The following is a 24,996-nucleotide window of genomic DNA, read 5'->3' as shown; positions in this document are numbered from 1 at the left end:
GTTTCAAGGAAAAGAAGTAGAAAAAAAAAGGGAAAAAGGGAGGATTGCAACAAATTAAAATATTGGTTATTATTTATATTCCAGAATTTGGGTCAAATGTGGATCTGGAAGTTATCTTTGTATCATTTAATACCTTTATCATTTTAATACCAAATACTAATCATTTTAATACCAAATATCATTACCTTTAATATTTGGTCTTTATGCATTCTGTATTAGACATGTTTTCTGGAGTTAGGTGGAAGCCCTTAATGGCCCATATGATGCTGGTGTCCTACACCTGTGTGTTCGCAAAGACAAACACAAAGTCCCTTTGCACAAGACAGGGGACAAAAGATATCAGAGAGGCACTAACTTATAATGATATGATGCCCACTTGCAATCACTTTGTTTTTTTCTTTTTCCTGATCTTTTATTTTACTTTTCATATTTTTATTTCATTTTATTTTTAAGTAGGCTCCACGGCCAATGTGGAGCTCAAACTCATCACCCTGAGATCAGGAGGCGAATGCTCCACTGACTGAGACAGCCAGGTGCCCCTTTCCTTGATTTTTCATATTAAAGTCTCTAAACCTGTGGAAACCCCTTTCATTAGCCTGACGATGGGCTGTATCTATACTTCCATCACTTTCTGTGTCTCAGATAAACATCAGTGGCATGCTGACACTGTGGCTTAGGGCACATCCTTCCCCATCCTTCTCCTTAGACCATCAGGACAAAGCCACAACTCTAGTGGAAAAGAGGCATGTCTGAGGCCTTCCAGATTGTAAGCAGATGTACTGTCTGTACGGGAACATCCTGTATGGATCTTATCTTATGGTGGGAAATAAAGGGGGAAATTATGAGCGCTCTGATGTGCATACAAACAATGAAATACTATGTAGCTAGAAGAAAAAATAACACTCTGCTTACAATAATCTCTAATTATGTACAGGTACAGGAGAGTTTGTACAACATGCAACATTTTGTTTAATAGGATGGAGGAAGAGAATAGGAATATATAGCTATATCAATTCATTTTATCTGTATCCATCTATCATAATCTCTTTCTCCATCATCTATTAAATCCATTTACTTTTCTATATAATGACAATGGAAGGGCTTATAAAAAATGGTTGCCTCTTCCCACGGAAGAGGGCCAGAAAGGATTGGCACGAGATCTTGAATGTGTTAAACAGAAAAAAAATATGCAGCCAAGAATCCTTTATCCAGCAAGTCTGTCATCTAGAATAGAAGGAGAGATAAAGGTCTTCCCAAACAAACAAAAACTGAAGAAATTTGTCACCACTAAACCAGCCCTACAAGAGATCCTAAGGGGGATCCTGTGAGACAAAGTACCAGAGACATCGCTACAAGCATAAATCATACAGACATCACAATGACTCTAAACCCGTATCTTTCTATAATAAAACTGAATGTAAATGGATTAAATGCACCAACCAAAAGACATAGGGTATCAGAATGGATAAAAAAACAAGACCCATCTATTTACTGTCTACAAGAGACTCATTTTAGACCTGAGGACACCTTTAGATTGAGAGTGAGGGGATAGAGAACTATTTATCATGCTACTGGAAGCCAAGAGAAAGCTGGAGTAGCCATACTTCTATCAGACAAACGAGACTTTAAATTAAAGGCTGTAATAAGAGATGAAGAAGGGCATTATATAATAATTACAGGGTCTATCCATCAGGAAGAGCTAACAATTATAAAAGTCTATGCGCCAAATACTGGAGCCCCCAAATATATAAAACAATTACTCATAAACGTAAGCAACCTTATTGATAAGAATGTGGTAATTGCAGGGGACTTTAACACTCCACTTACAGAAATGGATAGATCATCTAGACACACGGTCAATAAAGAAACAAGGGCCCTGAATGATACATTGGATCAGATGGACTTGACAGATATATTTAGAACTCTGCATCCCAAAGCAACAGAATACACTTTCTTCTCGAGTGCACATGGAACATTTTCCAAGATAGATTATATACTGGGTCACAAAACAGCCCTTCATAAGTATACAAGAATTGAAATTATACCATGCATACTTTCAGACCACAATGCTATGAAGTTTGAAATCAACCACAGGAAAAAGTGTGGAAAACCTCCAAAAGCATGGAGGTTAAAGAACACCCTACTAAAGAATGAGTGGGTCAACCAGGCAATTAGAGAAGAAATTAAAAAATATATGGAAACAAACGAAAATGAAAATACAACAATCCAGACGCTTTGGGACGCAGCGAAGGCAGTCCTGAGAGGAAAATACATTGCAATCCAGGCCTATCTCAAGAAACAAGAAAAATCCCAAATACAAAATCTAACAGCACACCTAAAGGAAATAGAAGCAGAACAGCAAAGGCAGCCTAAACCCAGCAGAAGAAGAGAAATAATAAAGATCAGAGCAGAAATAAACAATATAGAATCTTAAAAAACTGTAGAGCAGATCAACAAAACCAAGAGTTGGTTTTTTGAAAAAATAAACAAAATTGACAAACCTCTAGCCAGGCTTCTCAAAAAGAAAAGGGAGATGACCCAAATAGATAAAATCATGAATGAAAATAGAATGATTACAACCAATCCCTCAGAGATACAAACAATTATCAGGGAATACTATGAAAAATTATATGCCAACAAATTGGACAACCTGGAAGAAATAGACAAATTCCTAAACACCCACATTCTTCCAAAACTCAATCAGGAGGAAAGAGAAAGCTTGAACAGACCCATAACCAGCGAAGAAATTGAATCGGTTATCAAAAATCTCCCAACAAATAAGAGTCCAGGACCAGATGGCTTCCCAGGGGAGTTCTACCAGACGTTTAAAGCAGAGATAATACCTATCCTTCTCAAGCTATTCCAAGAAATAGAAAGGGAAGGAAAACTTCCAGACTCATTCTATGAAGCCAGTGTTACTTTGATTCCTAAACCAGACAGAGACCCAGAAAAAAAAAGAGAACTATAGGCCAATATCCCTGATGAATATGGATGCAAAAATTCTCAATAAGATACTAGCAAATCGAATTCAACGGCATATAAAAAGAATTATTCACCATGATCAAGTGGGATTCGTTCCTGGGATGCAGGGCTGGTTCAACATTCGCAAATCAATCAACGTGATACATCACATTAACAAAAAAAAAGAGAAGAACCATATGATCCTGTCAATCGATGCAGAAAAGGCCTTTGACAAAATCCAGCACCCTTTCTTAATAAAAACCCTTGAGAGAGTCGGGATAGAAGGAACATACTTAAAGATCATAAAAGCCATTTATGAAAAGCCCACAGCTAACATCATCCTCAATGGGGAAAAACTGAGAGCTTTTTCCCTGAGATCAGGAACACGACAGGGATGCCCACTCTCACCGCTGTTGTTTAACATCGTTTTGGAAGTTCTAGCATCAGCAATCAGACAACAAAAGGAAATCAAAGGCATCCAAATTGGCAAAGATGAAGTCAAGCTTTCACTTTTTGCAGTGACATGATATTATACATGGAAAATCCGATAGACTCCACCAAAAGTCTGCTAGAACTGATACATGAATTCAGCAAAGTTGCAGGATACAAAATCAATGTACAGAAATCAGTTGCATTCTTATACACTAATAATGAAGCAACAGAAAGACAAATAAAAAAACTGATCCCATTCACAATTGCACCAAGAAGCATAAAATACCTAGGAATAAATCTAACCAAAGATGTAAAAGATCTGTATGTTGAAAACTATAGAAAGCTTATGCAGGTAATTGAAGAAGATATAAAGAAATGGAAAGGCATTCCCTGCTCATGGATTGGAAGAATAAATATTGTCAAAATGTCAATACTACCCAAAGCTATCTACACATTCAATGCAATCCCAATCAAAATTGCACTAGCATTCTTCTCGAAACTAGAACAAGCAATCCTAAAATTCATATGGAACCACAAAAGGCCCTAAATAGCCAAAGTAATTTTGAAGAAGACCAAAGCAGGAGGCATCACAATCCCAGACTTTAGCTTCTACTACAAAGCTGTCATCCTCAAGACAGCATGGTATTGGCACAAAAACAGACACATAGACCAATGGAATAGAATAGAAACCCCAGAACTAGACCCACAAACGTATGGCCAACTCATCTTTGACAAGCAGGAAAGAACATCCAATGGAAAAAAGACAGTCTCTTTAACAAATGGTGCTGGGAGAACTGGACAGCAACATGCAGAAGATTGAAACTAGACCACTTTGTCACACCATTCACAAAAATAAACTCAAAATGGATAAAGGACCTGAATGTGAGACAGGAAACCATCAAAACCTTAGAGGAGAAAGCAGGAAAAGACCTCTCTGACCTCAGCTGTAGCAATCTCTTACTCAACACATCCCCAAAGGCAAGGGAATTAAAAGCAAAAGTGAATTACTGGGACCTTATGAAGATAAAAAGCTTCTGCACAGCAAAGGAAACAACCAACAAAACTAAAAGGCAACCAACGGAATGGGAAAAGATATTTGCAAATGACATATTGGATAAAGGGCTAGTATCCAAAATCTATAAAGAGCTCACCAAACTCCACACCCAAAAAACAAATAACCCAGTGAAGAAATGGGCAGAAAACATGAATAGACACTTCTCTAAAGAAGACATCCGGATGGCCAACAGGCACATGAAGAGATGTTCAACGTCGCTCCTCATCAGGGAAATACAAATCAAACCACACTCAGATATCACCTCACGCCAGTCAGAGTGGCCAAAATGAACAAATCAGGAAACTATAGATGCTGGAGAGGATGTGGAGAAACAGGAACCCTCTTGCACTGTTGCTGGGAATGCAAATTGGTGCAGCCGCTCTGGAAAGCAGTGTGGAGGTTCCTCAGAAAATTAAAAATAGACCTACCCTATGACCCAGCAATAGCACTGCTAGGAATTTACCCAAGGGATACAGGAGTACTGATGCATAGGGGCGCTTGTACCCCAATGTTTATAGCAGCACTCTCAACAATAGCCAAATTACGGAAAGAGCCTAAATGTCCATCAACTGATGAATGGATAAAGAAATTGTGGTTTATATACACAATGGAGTACTACATGGCAATGAGAAAGAATGAAATATGGCCCTTTGTAGCAACGTGGATGGAACTGGAGAGTGCGATGCTAAGTGAAATAAGCCATACAGAGAAAGACAGATACCATATAGTTTCACTCTTATGTGGATCTTGAGAAACTTAACAGAAACCCATGGGGGAGGGGAAGAAAAAAAAAAAGAGGTTAGAGTGGGAGAAAGCCAAAGCATAAGAGACTCTTAAAAACTGAGAACAAACTGAGGGTTGGTGGAGGTGGGAGGGTGGGGAGGGTGGGTGATGGGTATTGAGGAGGGTACCTTTTGGGATGAGCACTGGGTGTTGTATGGAAACCAATTTGACAATAAATTTCATATATGAAAAAAAAAATAAAATAAATAAAAAAAATGGTTGCCTCTTGAGCAAAATGAGTGAATAGGTTGAAGGGAATTGAAATGAAAGATGAACTTTTCTGAAAGTGTCTTATTTGATAGCTTTATAATTGAAAAATTTATTTTAGAGAGAGCCATGAATGGGGACAAGGGGATCAGAGAGAGAGAGAGAGAGACAGACAGACAAAGAGAATCTTAAGCAGTCTCATGTGAAGCCCGATGCAGGGTTCGAACTCATGAACCATGAGATCATGACCTGGGTAGAAATCGAGAGACAGAGTCTTAACCGACTGAGCCACCCAGGCACCCCTCTTATTTAATAGTGAGTAATTGGCAACATTTTTTGTAATAAAAACTTTAAACAATATATAAAAACTGAAACCAAATGAAATGATGAAAGAAATCTGACAGAAAGTTTATGATGGGAACAAACTAGACAAGGAAACCAAATATTTTTGTCTCTTGTATAAAACAAAGTGGAATCATAATTATAAATCAGTATAAATTCCATAGACTTCAACAATATAAAAGAGTTGGAAAGGTTTCAGAGAAATGCAACCAAACTGTTTAAGAAGATGATGAGTTCTGCTATCCTGTTCTGTCTGAAGAGTCAGTGTCAAATGTAAATTAAATCTAAAGAGCAGACAACAGATTCAGAAGTTTATTTCAAGATAATAGACATTTGGACACAATCTCTCCAGTATCAGAGACAACTATAAATTTCAAGCCAACTCAAAGTTTATGTATATTTCAGTCATATTATGCACTATTTGTGTGAAACAGGTTATCATCCCCTGGGAATTTAATAAGCTAACAGTAATGTATACAATATTTACATGGTTGGGATAAGTTCTGTTTGATCCCAGGGTTGCAACTTTACTTTCATTTTGTTCCCTAAGATGAAGAAGTGAATTGTCTCATTTTATCTGAGACCTATGGTGTGACATTATAACGTAGAATTAAAATGTATGACAGGAGTATTTCAGTGGAGATGCTTTGTGTTGCTGGTGGAAAAACCCAATCTAATTGACTTTATTTTTCTTTAACTACTTGTCTCACAGAGCAGATAGACCCAAGGTACCTCATCTCTAGACTGGTTAATTCATCAGGCCAGTGGTGTCACCAATGATGCTGGGACTTTGTATCTCATCTCCTTATCATACACCACTTGTCGTGTTCCTGAAATGGTAGTAGGATGCCTGCAGCAGCTTTATGCTTCATTGTATCTCATAATTTCCAAAGGCAGGGAAAGGGAACTGTTCTTATATCCTTTTAGAAGGGTGACCTATACCTTTTTCAGGTGTCCCCAGTAGACCTACTTCCCACACATTGAGAAGACCATGGGTTTACAGTGATAGGCTCAGACAAATCATGCTTCATCCTTTTTGGGGATGGGCTTACCTCCCCTGATGCTTTGAAAAGATGGGAGCAAATAATTTTCTTTGGAAAAAAAGAAATATTAGATGGGATAGATGAGAATAATTTCAGGCAGGGAAACTATAGTATCTGGTACTATCAGAGTGTTACTATTTTTTTAAAAAAAGATTTTTTAATGTTTATTTATTTTTGAGAGAGTAAGCAGGAGAGGGTCGGAGAGAGAGGGAGACACAGAATTGGAAGCAGGTTCCAGGCTCTGAACTGTCACAACAGAGCCCCCGAAGAGGGGCTCAAACTCAGGAGTGGTGAGATCATGACCTGAGCTGAAGTCAGATGCTTAACCAACTGAGCCTCCCAGGCACCCTTAGAGTGTTAGTATTTTAAAGTATCTCCTCATAAAGGATGATACATTGTTGAGGGGAAGCATCAGTTTGTTATTTTTTTTAAGAGGGAGTATTAAATGGCAGCTATAAACCCAATTACAATTAAAAACAGCAACTATGGAAGAGGATTATTTGTTTGTTCTTAGAAGTTAACATGTGAAAACTTAATTTTATAAGAAAAAATTTATTTTCCAGACAATTTACAAAGACAATTAATAAGGAGTTTTAAGATTGTTAGGATGTTAAAACCTGTTATACATCAATTTTGATAAGCAGTCTTACTGGGATTGATTCATTATTGGTTGGATAAACCAGTACAGCAGAGTCCAGAATTAGCTTTTGGATAGTTGTGGTTTAGTTTAAAATAAAACATTTCAAAAATACACGAAGAGGAATGAACAAGAGTCTCTTCAATAAATGAGGTTGGGAAAACTGGACAGCCACATGTAAATAAATGAAAATGGATCATTATCTTATACCACACACAAAAATTAACTCAAAATGGATTAAGAACTTGAATGGAGGACCTGAAAGCATACAGCTCTTGCTAGAAAACATAGGCAGTGAATTCCTTGCCATCTATCCTGGCAATGATTTTTTTGGATTGGATACCAAAGGCAAAGACCACAAAAGCAAAAATGAAAAGTGAAACTACATGAAACTGAAGTGCTTTTGCACAGCAAAGGAGACCATCAACAGAATGAAAAGCAACCTATGAAATGGGAAAAAATATTTGCAAATCACATATCTGATAAGAAATTAATATCCAAAATATGTGAAGAACACATAAAACTTAATAGCAAAAACAAACAAAGAAACAAACAAACAAAAAACCGCGATCAATTAAGAATCTGGCAGAGAATCTTAATAGACATTTTCCCAAAGAAGGCATACTGATGGCCCACATGCACATGTAAAGATGTTCAACTTCATCAATCACCAGGAAAAAGTAAATCAAATCACAATGAGATATCACTTCACACTTGTTAGAATAGCTTTAATCAAAAAGACAAGAATTAAAAAGGGTTGGCAGGGATGTAGAGAAGAGAACTTTTATGTACTGTTGGTGTGAATGTTAATTGGTTTAGGTTCTATGGAAAGCAGTTTGGAGTTTCTTCAAAAAGATTCAAAATAGACCTATCATATGGTCCAGCAATTCCACTTCTGGGTATTTAACAGAAGAAAATTAAAACACTAACTTGAAGATATTTGCATACCCATATTAATTAAAGCATTATTTATAATAGCCAAGATATGGAAACAATCTAAGTGTTCATCAAGAACATCAAGTGTTCATAAATGAAATATGTCACAAAGAGAAAGGCAAATTAGAATGATCTTACCTAAATGTTGAACCAGAAATAAAAAACAAATAAGAAACAAAAAAATAAATAAATACAAAGGCTAAGCTCAGGGATACAGAGAACAAATCGGTGATTGCCAAAGGTGGACCTCCCACCTTTGGAGGTGGTAAAATGAGTCTAATGAATGTAGCAGGGTAGCAATTTTCTCTTTGATAAAATACCCTTTTAAAAAAAAATTTTAATCTAGATATATAGAAATTAAGTACCAATGTCAAATTCTGTCAAATGATATTTTATGATTCTCTCAAGATAGTCATATTTTCTGTCTCCTTCTTTATCTTAATATGGTAATTTGCATTAATTAATTCCCAAACATTAAAACAACCTTGCAGTCCTGGAATAAATTGCACTTAGCCATGATTTGTTGATTTTTGAATGTCACTAGATTCAACTTAGTAATTTTTTCTTAAGAATTTGGCATCTGTCTTTATAAGAGTGATGAGTCTGTTTATTTCTCTTTGTTACAGTGTTCTTGTCAAGTTTTGATATGAAGGTTATTTTGGTCTCATAAAAAGTATTTGAAAATGTTTCATTTCTTTTTACTTTTTTGGAAGTTTGTGTAAATTAAGATAGTTTCTTTCTTAAATATTTTTAAGAATTTACCGGAGAGCTAAACATGGGGTTTTATTGTAGAAAACTTTTCCATAATAGACTTATTTTTCTTTATTAGTTATGGGACTCTTTTCATTTTATATATCATTTGTGAGCTTTGGTGCATGGTACATTTTGAGTAATTTATCCACCACATTTGATTTATTTTGTAAAGCTGTTCATAATATCTATTATTATTATTTCATAATGAGGAATCTGTGGGACTACAACTAAAGAGAAAGTATTTGTTTAATTCAAGTTCCAGAAGGAGATGAAAACTAGGTGATACTGAAAAAGTTTTTGAGGGAAACCTGAATGAATATTTCCAATATCCAGCAAAATACATGCACCGAAAGATTCAAGAAGCTGTGCAAACTCAAACAAACGGTAAGATTCAAACATAAGCCCTCGCATATTAATAATTACCTTAGATGTAAATGATTTAAAATGATCAATTAACAGAAAACATGAAATTGGATAAAAAATAACCCAACTATATTATGTCTACAACAAACTCACTGCAAATTTAACAATATAGGAAGATTGAAATAAAGAATGGAAAAAGATAAGCCAGGTAAACAATTATCAAAAAAAGTATAAATGGCTATACTAATTAAAGTAGAATTCAGACAAAGACTATCACCAGAGATGCAGGACAGAGTACAATAATCACAGTTGGTAATCTTCCAAGAAGACATAGCAGTCCTAAATGTGTAGGTACCAAACAACATGATGGCAAAGTAGGTTCAACAAAAAGTGGTAGAACTGAAAGAAGAACTACACAAATATACTTGAAGTCTTCAACAGTCCTCTCAGAATAATTAATGAAACAGACAGAAATTCAGCAAGAATATAGAACTCAACACCATCAACCACCATGATGCAATGGACACTTCTAGACCATCCCACCAAACAATAGCCGAATACTTTCTTTTCAAGTGTCCATGGAATCTTTGTGAAGATAGATGGTCTGTGGACTATACAAGGAACTTCAACAAATGTTAAAGAACTGAAATCATACAGACTGTGTTCTTTACATATAATGGAATTAATCTAAAAATCAATAATAAAAAGATAACCAGCACAAGTCCTAACATTTGGAAACTGAACAACATACTTCTGGGTCAGAATGGATATCTCAAGGAAAATATAAAATGTATTAAACAAAGTGAAAGTGAAAACACAACAACACACTTTGAAAATATATCTAAATTTGTGACACATAATTAAAGCAGCAGTTATAAAAATTACATAGTATCACCTGACGTCTGTCAGAATGCTTAAAATTAACAACTCAAGAAACAGATGTCGACAAAGATGTAGAGAAAACAGAACACTTTTGCACTGCTGGTGGGAATGCAAACTGGTGTGGCCACTCTGGAGAAGAGTATGGAGGTTCCTCAACAACTTAAAGGTAGAACTACCCTACCACCCAGCAATTGCACTACCAGGTATTTATCTGAAAGATATAAAAATGCTGATTCAAAGTGGCACATGCACCCCAATGTTTATACCAGCACTGCTGAGGGGGTTTTTGAGCACATGGCTAAGAAAGAATTCTTGAGACATCTTTGGTGCAAAAGGTGATTTTATTAAAGCATGGGTAAAGGACCCATGGGCAGAAAGAGCAGCACTGGGGTTGTGAGGAGTGACTGATTATATACTTTTAAGTTAGTGGGGGTTAGGGATAGCGTAAATCTCCAAGGAATTTGGAAGCAAAGTTTTCAGGACCTTGAAGGACTAACTGCTGTAGAGATAAGGTTACTTTTAGTTAAACAAAAAACATCAAAGAAGTAAGGCAGGCATGAGTTCCTTGAGCAAGGTCACACTGCCTGTTTCAGGTGTCTATCAGTGGGCTACAAACTGTGAGGAGATTTAATTAAGCTACATTTCTCTTGCCTTAGATTTCCTCATCATTTTCACCCCTGAACAACTTTGACACTTAAATCTTGAAGGTTGTTGAAGGTAGAAGTTCTCATCTTCTGGGGGCGCCTGGGTGGCTCAGTCGGTTGAGTGGCCGACTTCGGCTCAGGTCATGATCTCGTGGTCCGTGAGTTCGAGCCCCGCGTCGGGCTCTGTGCTGACAGCTCAGAGCCTGGAGCCTGTTTCGGATTCTGTGTCTCCCTCTCTCTGACCCTCCCCGTTCATGCTCTGTCTCTCTCTGTCTCAAAAATAAATAAACGTTAAAAAAAATAAAAAAGAAGTTCTCATCTTCTGTAGCTTCCTCCTGCTGAATAGGGGCGTAGAGATGTCCCTACTTATGGGTCATGGTTGGTCAGTTGAGAATTTAATAGGAGTTAGGAAAGGCTAAGGCAGCTGTATCTAGAGTTAATATCATGTGGAAGTCTCCTTGAGCAGAAAGGATCATCTGTTGGCTTGAAGTTGTGGTAGTGAAGGACTCCAGTGTCTGAGTCTTGAATGCTGCCAGTGAGAAGGTTTCTAGATGTCAGGCTTTAAGCATCCTCAGATGGGGTGGGAACAGGCTGCAGGAATCAGATGTTTTTGTTATTGTTGTTGTTGCTATTGTTTGTAATTCAAATATCTGTGGTGATCCTTTTGGATGGCCCACAAAGCAACAGGTGCAAAGATTGTCTATACATGTTGTGACAATTTCTCTGAAGTTTACTTCAAGTTTTCTAATTTAGCCAACCAACAAACATTTAAAGACAACCAGAACTAGAATGTAACATCCATAAAGGTACATTATTGGAACATAATTTTTCTCTCTAATAACCCTCATTTCCAGAGATAGCTAAATCAAGACTAATTTGTTTGTAGAACAAGTCCAGTTTTAACAAACTCGGCCTAATTATTTACATAAGCTCAGCAAGAAGAGCGATTGTTCATATAGATGTTTTAGAATTTGCTTTGCTGGAACTTTTCTTAAGGAATCTCTAGATTGAACTATTAGTAGCCTCTGCAGTCCAGAAACCAAGCCAAGTGCTTGCTGTCAGACATGCCCGCAATACCTGTAGATTTGGGCAAATTCCTTTCCAGGAGGTCCCAAAGATATCCTGAGGTTCCTTCACCTGTCAGGAAGTGACATTCTTTACTCACCCAGTAAGGCTGCTGGGAATTCTGTAAGCAAGGTATCAGGCCAGCATTTCCAAGGGGTTTCATTGGCTTCACGCTTCCTAAAGTCAACCTTAGTTTCTTAAAACTGTTGGGTCATATCTGAGTCTATCCATGTCCTTCTCAAATATGACATTCCGGTCAAATCCTTGATAAAATAACCAGTATTTCCAATGGTGTCCTGCTACAAGGAGAACAGATTCTTATTGAACTTATGCAAATAACTGTAATTGCCATGAAAGAAAGAATACTTACTGAGAGCTTTTGAATCTCAGAGGGTTCAGGTAGAGAGAAAAGTTAAACATTTTAGTTTGTTTACAAATGAATACTTTATCACATTTCTGTATGTCATAGATATCTTAAGAGCAAGTTTTTTTAAGCTGGAAGAGCACACGTTAGAGAACCAGCAAAATTTCCAACAAGGGTCAGAAAAACTATAATCTTTCTCCGTTTATTTAGTCCAGCATTACTAATTCTTATTCAGTTTGAATGCAGCTTTTTATTTCTGGAAATTTTTACCCATTTGTTTTATGATCTTAAAGATGTGAAATACCTGTACTTGTCCCAAAAGTCCTTTTTATAAAACTCCTTGAACACAAAACATATTTTGTAGGAGCATCAGAGTAATAATTATACATGACAAAAGACTCAAAAATGGACATGGCTAACAATCTGATACGAGAGTTCATTACGATGCTATTGACAAGGAAATTTGGTTATTTCTGTGACACATAACACTTCAGTAATCGGAATATCGAGTGATGACCTTATACCAAAACATATTAAAACTTTAGGAAATATATATATATAAGCAGTTACAGCATTTACCCAAGCAATACAACCTAAGGTTTACCCAAGTAACACACCAAACAAAAAGGCCCAATTGATCAGAAATATTTTCTTTATAATTTAAATCCTGGGAAGTTTGTTAAAACCTTAGAAAGTTATAAAGCACTTCCTAAATAGGATAACAGGTCATTACAAATCTTAATTATTTATTTGACCAATGTGGCAATAAGAGATTCTCAAGGCAGGTGTGTAGGGTTATATAGTTGTTAGCAAAACCTGGCTCCTATAACATTGAGAAGTTTTAACTAAGTAATAAAAGACCTGATAAAGACAAAACATAAAGCTTGGGTTTTCCTGGCAGACAAAAGAGAAAAGACCTTTGTTTACATTTTTCTTTTTAAATCAACAGAGACCAACAATCCACCAAAAAATTGTCTTTCAACAGGGAGAAAAGCAGAATTCTAATCTTATACCGGTGTACCTTTAAAATCCATTCATTTCAACCTGTTTTGACTGCATATAAGGTTCCTTCGCAAAGATTTCCTTTTACAAACCTTCTACAACTCTTTTGCATTCAGATTTTGTTCCAAGCCATTTCTCTCCAATCAACCAGTCTCCTTTAGCAAAATTACATTCAATAAACATGTATTCCCATTCCTTATATCTTTTTTACATATCTCCTACATTTCTGCACACAGAGTTGCTTTCCTTATTTTCACCAGTCTTAATTACATTCAGCAGAATTTTAATTCTTAAAAACCTTAGTCTCCGGTGAAAACCAAGTAGTGAGGAATTGTGAACTGTTACACCAGAATTCTTTATATGGCAAATTTATTAATCAATTAGCACAAAGCAGATTTTCCAACAGGCCCAAATATCTTTAGTTTCTCTGCAATAAGTAAAAAACACAAACCTACATTTAATAATTAATGGTCTAGCATTTTATCCCAGTTGGAAAAGACCTAGATGTCCAATTAATTTAATTTCAATTTTCATCCAAACAAAACCTTAAAGTTTCAGGTTACCAAAGACTCTGAAAGCTATTTTAACAATTACCCATGAAAACTTTTGAGACAGAATTAACTGTCATTTTAAGTAATAGTTTTGTTAACAAATTGCAACAGAGATAACACGAGCTTATTTGAGCCTCAGCAACCTAGGTAAAGAAGTTTTATATTTAATGTTGATAATTCTAAACACATGTCTATCTTAATTAAACCAACAAGCTTAAATTAGTTCAAACACTAAATACATTCCACTTGGGTCCACTTACAAAGCTAAGCAACTTGTTCATCATTGTCAATTTTCACTTGGGACATTTGTGGGGAAATCTGAAGTGGGCAATCTAAGTCCAAGGAGTTGCTCTTTGCTCTTTGACAGCTAGGGGAGGAGGAGGAGCTGATTGTGCCAGAGGCAAGAAAGATGCAGGACACACCCAAGGTGGTGCAGAAACACAAGGAGGGGAGGGGAGGCAGAAGAGGTGAGGTGCAGCCAGGAAGGCAGGAGGTGGATAAAAGCCCAGACAGAGGACAGAAAAAGAGGCCTCCTGGTATTAAAGCCTGTCAGCTTGGACAGATAAACAGATGCAGATTTTTTTCCCCACCAACAAGTGGAATTAGGCAGTCCATGTCAGCCCTGAGAAGACAGGGAATTTCCTTCCCCCAAACAAAAGGAGTTTTGGTAGCCGCTTGGGAATATTCCTTAAAGTCTCCTTCCTAAGGTAGACTAACCAGAGACAATTGGCTCTAATTATCATAGTCATTAACCCAGGAAATGAATGAGGGAGAAGCCCCAGTGTATAGCTAGAGTAACCTGAGTCTATTAGGGGGGAGGAACAGTGAGAGAGCGTGTCCCTTCATTAGGGATAGCCTGTATTTCCTCCAGCACCCTGGGTTTATTCAGAGGAGACCTGTTTAGACAATGATCCAATATATCAGGAGGTTATCAGCCTGGTTAGTGGCCAAACACATTCTGCAAGAGGCCCTCCATTCTGGATCCTGATTTAGGGCCATGAAAGCTTGGACACAGGGTACTTCAGTCCATTTGTCCTGTTTCTTGTAGAAGAGATCTAACTGATATATCCTATTAGGCCCATGCAGTGTTACAGAATATCAGTCCTTTCCTAAATTTTGCAATCCAAAATGATTCCAGTGGATTAAAAGGCATACCAAGGGAGAGTCAGAGACTCAAGAAGACCCCATGCTTCTAGAAAAGTAGAGAAGGTCTATTACCAAAAATCTCCCCCACCTCCCAACTCCCAGGTGGCATCCCACACATGATATGTCTGAGGTTCCTGGTGTCAAAGAAACCGGAGGCATCCCTTGAACCAACTCGCTGTGACCACTGGCCAGCCACTAGGGACCTCCGGAGAAGGGAGGCTAGCGTCCCTTCACTTCCCCCATTGCATTCCAGGCAACAAATGTGTGTCTGGCATATGGATGGAAATACTGTGCCATGCTGTGCCTTGAAAGCCATGCCATAAAAGGCCATGCTATAAAAGCCTGTGCCTTAGTGTACTTTGTCTTGAGGAGCATGCCATGAAGGTCATGCCTTAGTTTCCTTGAAGGCTGTGCTGTTTTTAACCCATGGAAAACACTAGAAATGTTTTATAAGGGGGAATTACCCAATTCTGTAATTTTAGTAGTTACTAGAGGACATTGACAAAAAAAGAGTAAACATAGAAATCCATCATGATCTAAGCAACATTCCAACACATATAGTCTTTACGGCCAACTTCCCTAGGAAATGGTCCCTGGTTGGGGTTTACTTCAATTGTGTACTGGTTTCAGCTGGATCCCAGTAGAGATCTTGCAGCCAGAAGTGGCTAGACCAGGGATTTGGAGGGGATCACATTAGACCAATAAGGAGGAAACCTCACACAGGAGTCATAAGATTGGGAGCTGTGCTAGTTTCTTAGGTGGCTGTCCCATGCCCAAGAAAGACAACGTTGTATAAAGACAGGAATAAAGAGAGGGCATCAAGTTTCTGGGTCTTATTACCATTCTGGCCAGGATACTAACTTCCAAACAAAAGGCAGGCTTTCTCCTCCCTGGAGAGTGGCTGCGGGCTAGAGGATTGTAGACTAAGCAATCAACATGGAAGTGTTCCAGTAAGACCACGCTCCTTGAAAAGCCCCTGAAAAATGAGAGTAAAGGAAGAAAAGAGAACGTACTCACCAAGTTGGAACCAACCTCACTGGTGACCTATGACAGGCAGATGCTTCCTGAGGCAACAGGGAGGGACATCAGCAGTGTGAGGCCAGGGGAGGTAAGACAAATGTTTTAAAGGCAATTCATATATCAAGTCTTCATTTAGCAACAATGCAGTAGCTGTTTTGTCCCCATGAGCCAACACGCTGGCTTAGGTATCCTTGCTGTGGGATGATAGCAGATATTTTGTACCTAATATTTCAGATGGTGTGTCTATATTATACATGGGTATTTTGGGTGCCACTCATAATAGTAATTCCACCGCAGTACCAAATATCAGCAATTCAAAAGCAGTTATTTGTATGAGAGTTGGGCTCTGACAATATAGAACAAGAGGTCAAAGGCAGCACTGGGTGTGAGCCCTTGGTCTCAGTGGGTTAGGACACCAAACCACCAAGGGTGGGGGGGGGGGGCATTTGGATCCAACTGCAAGTGTACTAAAGTCTTTGCATGTGGGAGGTCTTGTGGCAAATGCAAAATGAGTCCTTCTGCTACTGAACATGCCTCAAGCCTCCTGACAGTCCCCATACCCACAGTGCCCCAACTATGGGGGTGTTGTTTGTTAGATGTTCACATGATGATGTTTTTCCTGCTATTGGTATGGCCTTCAGGAGACACATGACCTCTCTTAGTTGTGGAGACCATTCCTTGAAGGAACTATCTGGTGACAAAGTCTGTAATGCCTTCTTTATGTTAAGCTAGTAGGGTTGCATCTAGGAATTATATCTCTAGGATAGTGCTGGCTAACTATTTGTCTTATAGGTTCCTTTGAATGATAGGCAAGCATTCGAATCCTTTGAGACTAGGTCTATGTGTTCCTTGGCTGGTCAGAACGTGCCTAGCCGGGGTGGGGATATGACCTCTAGTGTTCATTCTTCCATTTGAACTGACACAATGGATTCTGGCTTCAAATATCTGTTTTTCACTGTTCCTCATTTTTTAAAAATGTTTATTTATTCTTGAGAGAGACAGAGTGAGAGTGGGGGAGGGGAAGAGAGAGAAGGAGACAGAATCTGAAGCAGGAGAGCCCGACTCAGGGCTTGATCCCACGGACCAGGACATCATGACCTGAGTCAGAGTCAGACACGTAACAGACTGAGCCACCCAGGTGCCCCCACCATTCCTCATTTTTGAGGGATGGAGCAATGATCACTCTAGCTACAGCCTGTTGACAAAGGGCATGGATCAGGATTTCTGGAATGAAACTGCCTTGCACCAAATTGTGAATATTCCCTAGCACCAGGCTCAGTCCCCATCCTTCCTAGAGTCATTATTTTGGAACTCCCATTTATAGTGTTAGCATCTTATTCTACATTTTATAACGAGTAAATTAGGTCAGTGCACTTGAACCATTGTCTTATTTTAGGAGGTGGTCCTGCAGGTGGACTTTCAAAATTAGGCCTACGTCATGCATACAGACAGGTAGGAAATTAGCCAGATATTCGGGAAACCAGAAGAATTCAGGATCCAGCCCAGCTGTATAGATAAACAACAAATACTCAAAGACAATTCATCAGAATTAGAATACGACACCCATGAAAGCGTGTTACTGAAACATAATTTTTCTCACTAAAATTTCTCACTCTCATTTCCATCAAAGATGGCGAAATTAAGACTGATTTTTGGGTGGCTCGGTCGGTTGTGTCCAACTTCAACTCAGGTCATGATTTCATGGTCCATGAGTTCAAGCCCTGCATGGGGCTCTGTGCTGTCATTTTAGAGCCTGGAGCCTGCTTTGGATTTTGTGCGTGTCTCTCTCTCTGCCCCTCCCCCATTCACGCTCTGTCTCTCTCTATCAAAAAATGAATAAACGTTAAAAAAAGAGTGATTTTTATCTAAAACAAGTCTCGTTATAACAAAGTTGGCTTTATTATTTACATAAGTACAGCAAAAATAGTGACTGGCCATATAGGCTTTAAAAATCTGCTTTGCTGAACTTTTCATAAGAAATTTCATATTTTGAGGCTAAAAGCAAAGCCAAATTTCTTGGCATGAGGTTCAGCTGCATACCTTAGATTTGGGTGAATATCTGTCTTCTTGAGAGCCCCCAAGTATCCCCAGTTCCTGAGCTTACTAGGAAGTGTGACCTTCCTTACCACCTGGTAAGGCTACTGGGACCACAGTGAACAAGGTACCAGGCTGACTATTTCAAGGGTCTTTACTGACTAAAATGTCAAGCTTCATTTCTTATGACTTCTGGTCATATCTGAGTTTATGCATGTCTTTCTCAAATAATGACATTCCAGTCAAAGTCTTACTAATATAACCAATGTTTCCAAGGATATCCTGTTACAAGGAGAACAATGAGCTTCTGCAAATAAGTATAATTGCCATGAAATTAGGAATCCTTACTGAGAGTTTCAAACTCTGGAGAAATCAGATAGGGAGAAAAAGATAAATGTTTGTTTACAATGGAATATTTTACCACACTTTTGTAACTTTAGATTTTATAAGAAAAAAATTGTCCTTAAATTTGGAAAAGCAAACCTGATAGAGAACCAGAAATGTTAAACAAGAGTCATAAAAAATTATAATATTCCTCCTCAATTCTTTCAGTCCCATGTTACTAATTCTTATTCTATTTGGATGCAGTTTTTCCATTAGTTCTGGAAATTCTTACTCAGCTTAGTTTTATGATCTGAAGGTTATCAGAAACCTGTATTCATCAGAAGTCCTTTCCATGAATCTCCTTGAAGATGAAAAACATTTACAAGAGCATCAGAGTAAAACAATAACTGTAAATGACAAAAGACTTAAAAATAGCCATGGTTAAAGATCTGAGGAGAGTTCGTTATAATGCAAGTGACAAGAAATCTGGTTATTTCTGTGACAAACACTTCAATAATTAGAATTACAAGTGATGACCTGATACCAGGACATATTAAAACTTCAGGAATTTCATATATTTTCCAGAACAGTTATAACAGACACCCTGTGATATAACCCAAAAGGATTTATCATCACTTATCTGATAGTGCTTCCCACATAATTTAACATACCAAATAAATAAGTCTAATTAGTCAAAGAGACTTCATTTAGAATTGAATTTTTGGAAATCTTGTCAAAAATATCAGAAGTTTTTTTTTATTATTTTTTAATGCTTATTTATTTTTGAGAGAGAGAGTGAGACAGAGTGTGAGCAGGGGAGAGGCAGAGAGAGGAAGACACAAACATCAGAAGCAGGCTGAAGGCTGTGAGCTGTCAGCACAGAGCCCAATGCAGGGCTCAAATCCACAAACCATGAGATCATGACCTGAGCTGAAGTCTGACACTTAACCAGCTGAACCTCCCAGGCACCCCAAAAATAGCCGAAGGTTTTAAAGCACATGACTAAATAGAATCAGGAATTATGACAAAATTTAAAACTTAATTATCTATATAACCAAGGTGACAATAAGAGATTCTAAAGGCAAAAAAAGATTATGTAGTTGTTAGCAAAATTAGCTCTTTTAATATTGAGATATAACTTTCATAAGTAATTGAAGACCTGTTAAAGATATAACATAGAAATTGTTTTCCTAGGCAGATAAAGAAAAGCCTTTGTTTATTATTGTAATGGGACCGAGGTTCACACAGAGAGTTGTGACACTGAGGCTTTTCTTTCCAGGAAGCAACTTTGTGCCGGCACAGGCTCAGTGGGTTTGTACCCGAAAAACTAAGCTCGGAGTGCAGCGGGGTGTAGCCTTTTATACTATTTCTATTTCTTTGTCTCCCATACACGAAAACATACAGACATACGATCTGATTGGGTGGTATTATGTTACAGAGTTGTGAAGTATGTCACCTACTCACACATAGCCAGGTTGCCTTCCCTTATCTTGGGATTTTTCACCACATTCCTTAGGGAGGGGACTCCACCACACTATTTGCTATCAAAAGCAGACCAGCAATGCAAGAAAACTTTATCATCTTCACAGAGAAAGAAACCAGATTTCAATTTTATGCTATTGTACTTTCCATATTAAAATTCATTTATTACAACCTTAGTCCTGACCACTCATAAAATTCTTTTCCAAGGATTCCTTTTCCACCACTTTCTACAAACTTTTTAAAAAATATTCAATAGCTGTCCCAAGTTTCTCCTCTCTAAACAACCAGTCTCATTTTAGGACAAAATTACTGTCTTTTCCCTGAACAAATGTATCTCTATCTCTCATAATTTTTTTTAACAAGAGCATACATCTTATTCTCTTTGCCCCCAGAGATGTTTTCCTTGTTATTTCTGTTTTTTTCATTATACTCATTAGAACTTTGCTTAGAAACATTACTGTTTTGTGAAAACTAGGTAGTGAGCAATTGTGAACTCTCTGTGACATCAGAATTCTCTAGATTGGCAAATTTATTAATATATTTCACAATTTCTAGAAATATGTGCTTTTTCATAGTATAATCTTCCAATAAGGCATAAAATATATTTACTAACACACCCAAATTTATCTTTCGCATCTTTGTAATAAGATAAAGTAAATAAACCTATGTTTAATAATCAATGTTATAATATTTTAACTTATTTGGAAAAGACTTAGATATCCTATGAATTTAACCCAATTTATCATTTGACCTAGCAAAACTTTAAAGTTTTAGGTAACCAAAGATTGTGGAAGCTATTAAAGTTTTACCTACAAACCTTTTAAACTTAATTACATTGATACAATTTACTTGTTCTTGACAATTATGCTCAGATTACCCATAAAAGAGTTAGTCATTCTCCTGAGCTATATTCTAAAAAGACAAAACAAAACAAAACAAAAAAACATTTTGCAACTGAAAGCATATAAATTTATTTGACTTAAGTAAATCCAGGCAGAATAAATGCTTTAGTTGTAATGCTGATAACTGTAAAGCCATGTTTATTTTAATTAAACCAAGCCTTAATTTAGCTTTAACATTGAATATTTTTCTAGAGCACGTGACCTTGAGAAACATTTGGGTTTAATTTCTATCTTTCTGAGTTTTAGAATGCCTAATTCCCCTAAATGCTTGTCTTCAACCAACTAAGTAGAGCTCTTTTACCAATTAATTTTAGCAATACCATCTGGAGGTAGAACAATATGTCATATTTATGACATACATATAAACACACAGATATAAAGACCATATAGTTAAGATTTGTATTTACTTGACAAGTAACCTGGAAGCTGTGGGCTAGATTTTGAGCAAGAATGCTTTTCTAGCCATTTGAATTTTTTTTTTTAACGTGGTTTTTTTTTTTTTTTTTTTTTTTTTTTTTTGAGACAGAGAGACAAAGCATGAACGGGGGAGGGTCAGAGAGAGGGAGACACAGAATCCGAAACAGGCTCCAGGCTCTGAGCTGTCAGCACAGAGCCCGACGCGGGGCTTGAACTCATGGACCGCGAGATCATGACCTGAGCTGAAGTCGGCCGCTTAACCGACTGAGCCACCCAGGCGCCCCACCATTTGAATTTTTAAAAGCCCCTCCCCCCCCTTTTTTCTTTCCACCTTAAAAATAGAGAATCATCTAGATAAGAGTTCCCAGAGAGGTTGAAGGATTTTTAATTCTTTCTGGGTCGTATTTCATATTTTGCAAATTATTTACAAGGTAAGGACAGTTGCTTTCAATCTCTCAAAGAATTGGGTTGCAACATAAAAGCCATGATGGGTTGACCTATTCGTCTGACCACTTTACCTTCAATTTTCTTCTTCCCTCCGGATACAGAGTTCTAATTTGAATTTAGGAGAGAAGTCCTTAAATTGCTATCAGCCTCTGAATATCAGCTTCCAATCTGGACAGCTTTTGACTACAGCATTATCATTGCCTTAGCATGGTGAGGAGAAGGAGGATTTTTATTTTAATGCCTCAATCACCAGCATCTCATTTAAAGGATAAGAAGAAGGGGCACCTGGATGGCAAAGTTGGTTAAGTGTCAGACTTCAGCTCAGGTCATGATCTCACAGTTCCTGAGTTCCAGCCCACATCGGGCTCTGTGCTGTCAGTTCAGAGCCTAGAGTCCACTTAGAATTCTGTGTGTATGGGGTTCCTGGGTGGCTCAGTTGGTTGAGCGTCCGACTTCGGCTCAGGTCATAATCTCACAGCTCATGAGTTTGAGCCCTGTGTCGGGCTCTGTGCTGACAGCTCAGAGCCTGGAGCCTGTTTCAGATTCTGTGTCTCCCTCTCTCTCTGACCCTCCCCCATTCGTGCTCTGCCTCTTTCTGTCTCAAAAATAAATAAATAAATAAATAGACGTTAAAAAGAATTCTGTTTGTGTGTGTGTGTGTCTCTCTCTGCCCCTCCCCCACTCACACTCTGTTCTCTCTCTCAAAAATAAACATTAAAAATTTTTTTTAAAAAGGATAAGAAGAAGGTAGAATACTAGGAAGTATGATGGAGTTGATATTTTTTAGCTCAATTTTGTTACTGTTTCAGAAAGTTCCTGAATGGAGAGTATCTTGTCAGTGTTCTTTTAGAAACTTCCAAATACCAATTAAAATATGCATCTCACACAGGTTGTTTAGTTTAATGACCCACAATCTCAACCTGGGTGTGCAAATAGACTAATTAGGTAGTTTAAAGTATCCTCATTAGGCCTCTGAACATTCTAATCCTCCTCAGTATAATCCTCTTAAAACATTTTTTCTGATTTCCTTCACTGAGGGTTTCTAGGTTCAACGTGAGGAACATTCCACCCCTTGAAACATTACCAAAGAGGTCTTTCTTTGAAAAATCCTTCATTTGAGGGGAGCCTGGGGAGCTCAGTTGGTTGGGGTCTGACTTCAGCTCAGGTCATGATCTCACAGTTTGTGACTTTGAGCCCCATGTTGGGCTCTGTGCTGACAGCTCAGAGCCTGGAACCTGCCTCTATTCTGTGTCTCCCTCTCTCTCTGCCCCTCCCCTGCTCATGCTCTGTCTCTCTCTGTCTCTCAAAAATAAAGAAATGTAAAAAAAAATTTTTTTTAATCCTTTATTTGAGTGCTCCTTTGGTCTTTGCCATCGACAAAATAGAAAGCAGTAATTACTGTGGCAAAGGCTCAAAAGGGTCACCAAAAGCATAACCATGAGTACCCTGCCTATACCAGGTATCTTTCTCCAGCCTAGAAGGAAAGACTGCCACCCAGCTACTTATAGCCTGAAAAGCTGTTCTCCACCTGATCCTTAACCTAACGGCTTCAGTTCTCTACCTGTCCATGGAACTATTCAAACAAACCAATAACATCCTCCTGTGGGAACCAGGAGGCACTTCATCTTCTTGTTGCTACAAAGTCTGCCTCTCACAGCCCTGATGACTCAGTCTTTTCCCAAATGCAACCCTCGTGTGGCCTTACATGAAATGCAGTGTTCTTTTCCCTCAGGCTGTGAATATATGTAGTAAACTGCTATCAATCTCTTCCGTCCACATTGGGTGATAGGTAATCAGCTATCTCATGCTGAAGGAGGGGGACATCTCATCAAGAGATGAATAGGAGGTGTTCAGAAGACAGGCACATCAGAAAGGAAGAAATAAAACTATCTCTATGCTCATTTGATATGATAGTCTCCATAAAAATCTCACGGAATTGTTCCTCCCCAACACAAAAAACCCTTGTAGAACTAATGAGGGAGTTTATTAAGGTGACAGGATTCAAGATCAACGCCACTTATAATCACTCAAAATAAGAAAAGAACAGAAACACTAAATTAGAACTCTAAGAGAACACGCACAAGACTCTAAACAGAAATGTTGATGAAAGAAATCAGAGATCTAAATAAATGAAGACTTACCATGTTCATCAGCTGAAAAACTGAACATAGTAAAGATGTCAATTAATTGATATGCCAGTTTAATGCAATTAATATCCAGATCTGAGCACAATTTTTAATAGCTGTAGACACAGTTATTCTAAAATGTATATGGGAAAGCAATGAAATTAGGATAGATAAAACTATATTTGATAAAGAAAAACAAAATTGAATGATCACTCCAGACAAATTGAAGACTGTTCTGTAATCAAGACTAATGGGGGTTGTGGAAGGACAGGCACAGAGACTGATAGAACAGTAGAGAGAATCCAGAAATAGACCCACACCAACTTATTTTTAAAATTTTTTAAGTTTATTTTTTAATGTTTATTTATTTATTTTGAGAGAGTGAGAGAGAGAGACAACATATGAAGGGGAGGGGCAGAGAAAGCAGAAGAGAATCCCAAGTAGGGATTCTCAAGCAGAGACCCCAGGGCTCAAACTCACGAACCATGAGATCATGGTTTGAGCAGAAATCAAGAGTCAGATGCTTACCCAACTGAGCCACCCAGGTGTCCGCCAACTCATTTTTGACAAGGTGCAATGCAACTCAGTGGAAGATGGGTTGTCTTTTCAAACAATGATGTTGGAACACATAAATATCCATAGGCAAAAACAAAGCAAACAAAATGGGAGAAAAAAGGAGCGCCTGGGTGGCTCAGTCGGTTACATGTCTGACTTTGGCTTAGGTCGCGATCTCACGATTTGTGGGTTTGAGCCCCACATCTGGCTCTGTGCTGACAGCTCAGAGCCTGGAGCCTGCTTGGGATTCTGTGTCTCCTTCTCTCTTTGCCCCTCCCCCGCTTGCAGACTGTCTCTCTCTCTTTCTCTGTCACAAATATAAATAAGCATTAAGAAAAATGGGAGGGGAAAAAGAAAAGAATTAGATCAATTCTCACACTTTTTATAAAAATTCACTCAAAAGAAATTATAAAAGTCAAGTGTAAAATTAAAAAAAAAAACAAGAGGAAATCTTTGGGACAAAATCTTTAGGCCTGGTGAAGAGTTCTTAGACATGACATCAATTGGGCCTTATCAAATTTAAA

At 37.9% G+C, this 24,996-nt stretch overlaps 1 protein-coding gene across 1 annotated transcript in view; it reads right to left on the bottom strand.

The window, feature by feature from the left end:
• LOC131513998 (HLA class II histocompatibility antigen, DR alpha chain) overlaps nucleotides 1–24,996 on the bottom strand; it is an 87,769-nt gene that overhangs the window by 51,106 nt on the left and 11,667 nt on the right. The gene's annotated exons all lie outside the window — the stretch shown is intronic.

The sequence above is a fragment of the Neofelis nebulosa genome, chromosome 6 (assembly GCF_028018385.1).
Source record: "Neofelis nebulosa isolate mNeoNeb1 chromosome 6, mNeoNeb1.pri, whole genome shotgun sequence".
In the NCBI taxonomy this organism is placed as follows: domain Eukaryota; kingdom Metazoa; phylum Chordata; class Mammalia; order Carnivora; family Felidae; genus Neofelis; species Neofelis nebulosa.
This window is presented reverse-complemented; position numbering and strand designations above follow the sequence as displayed.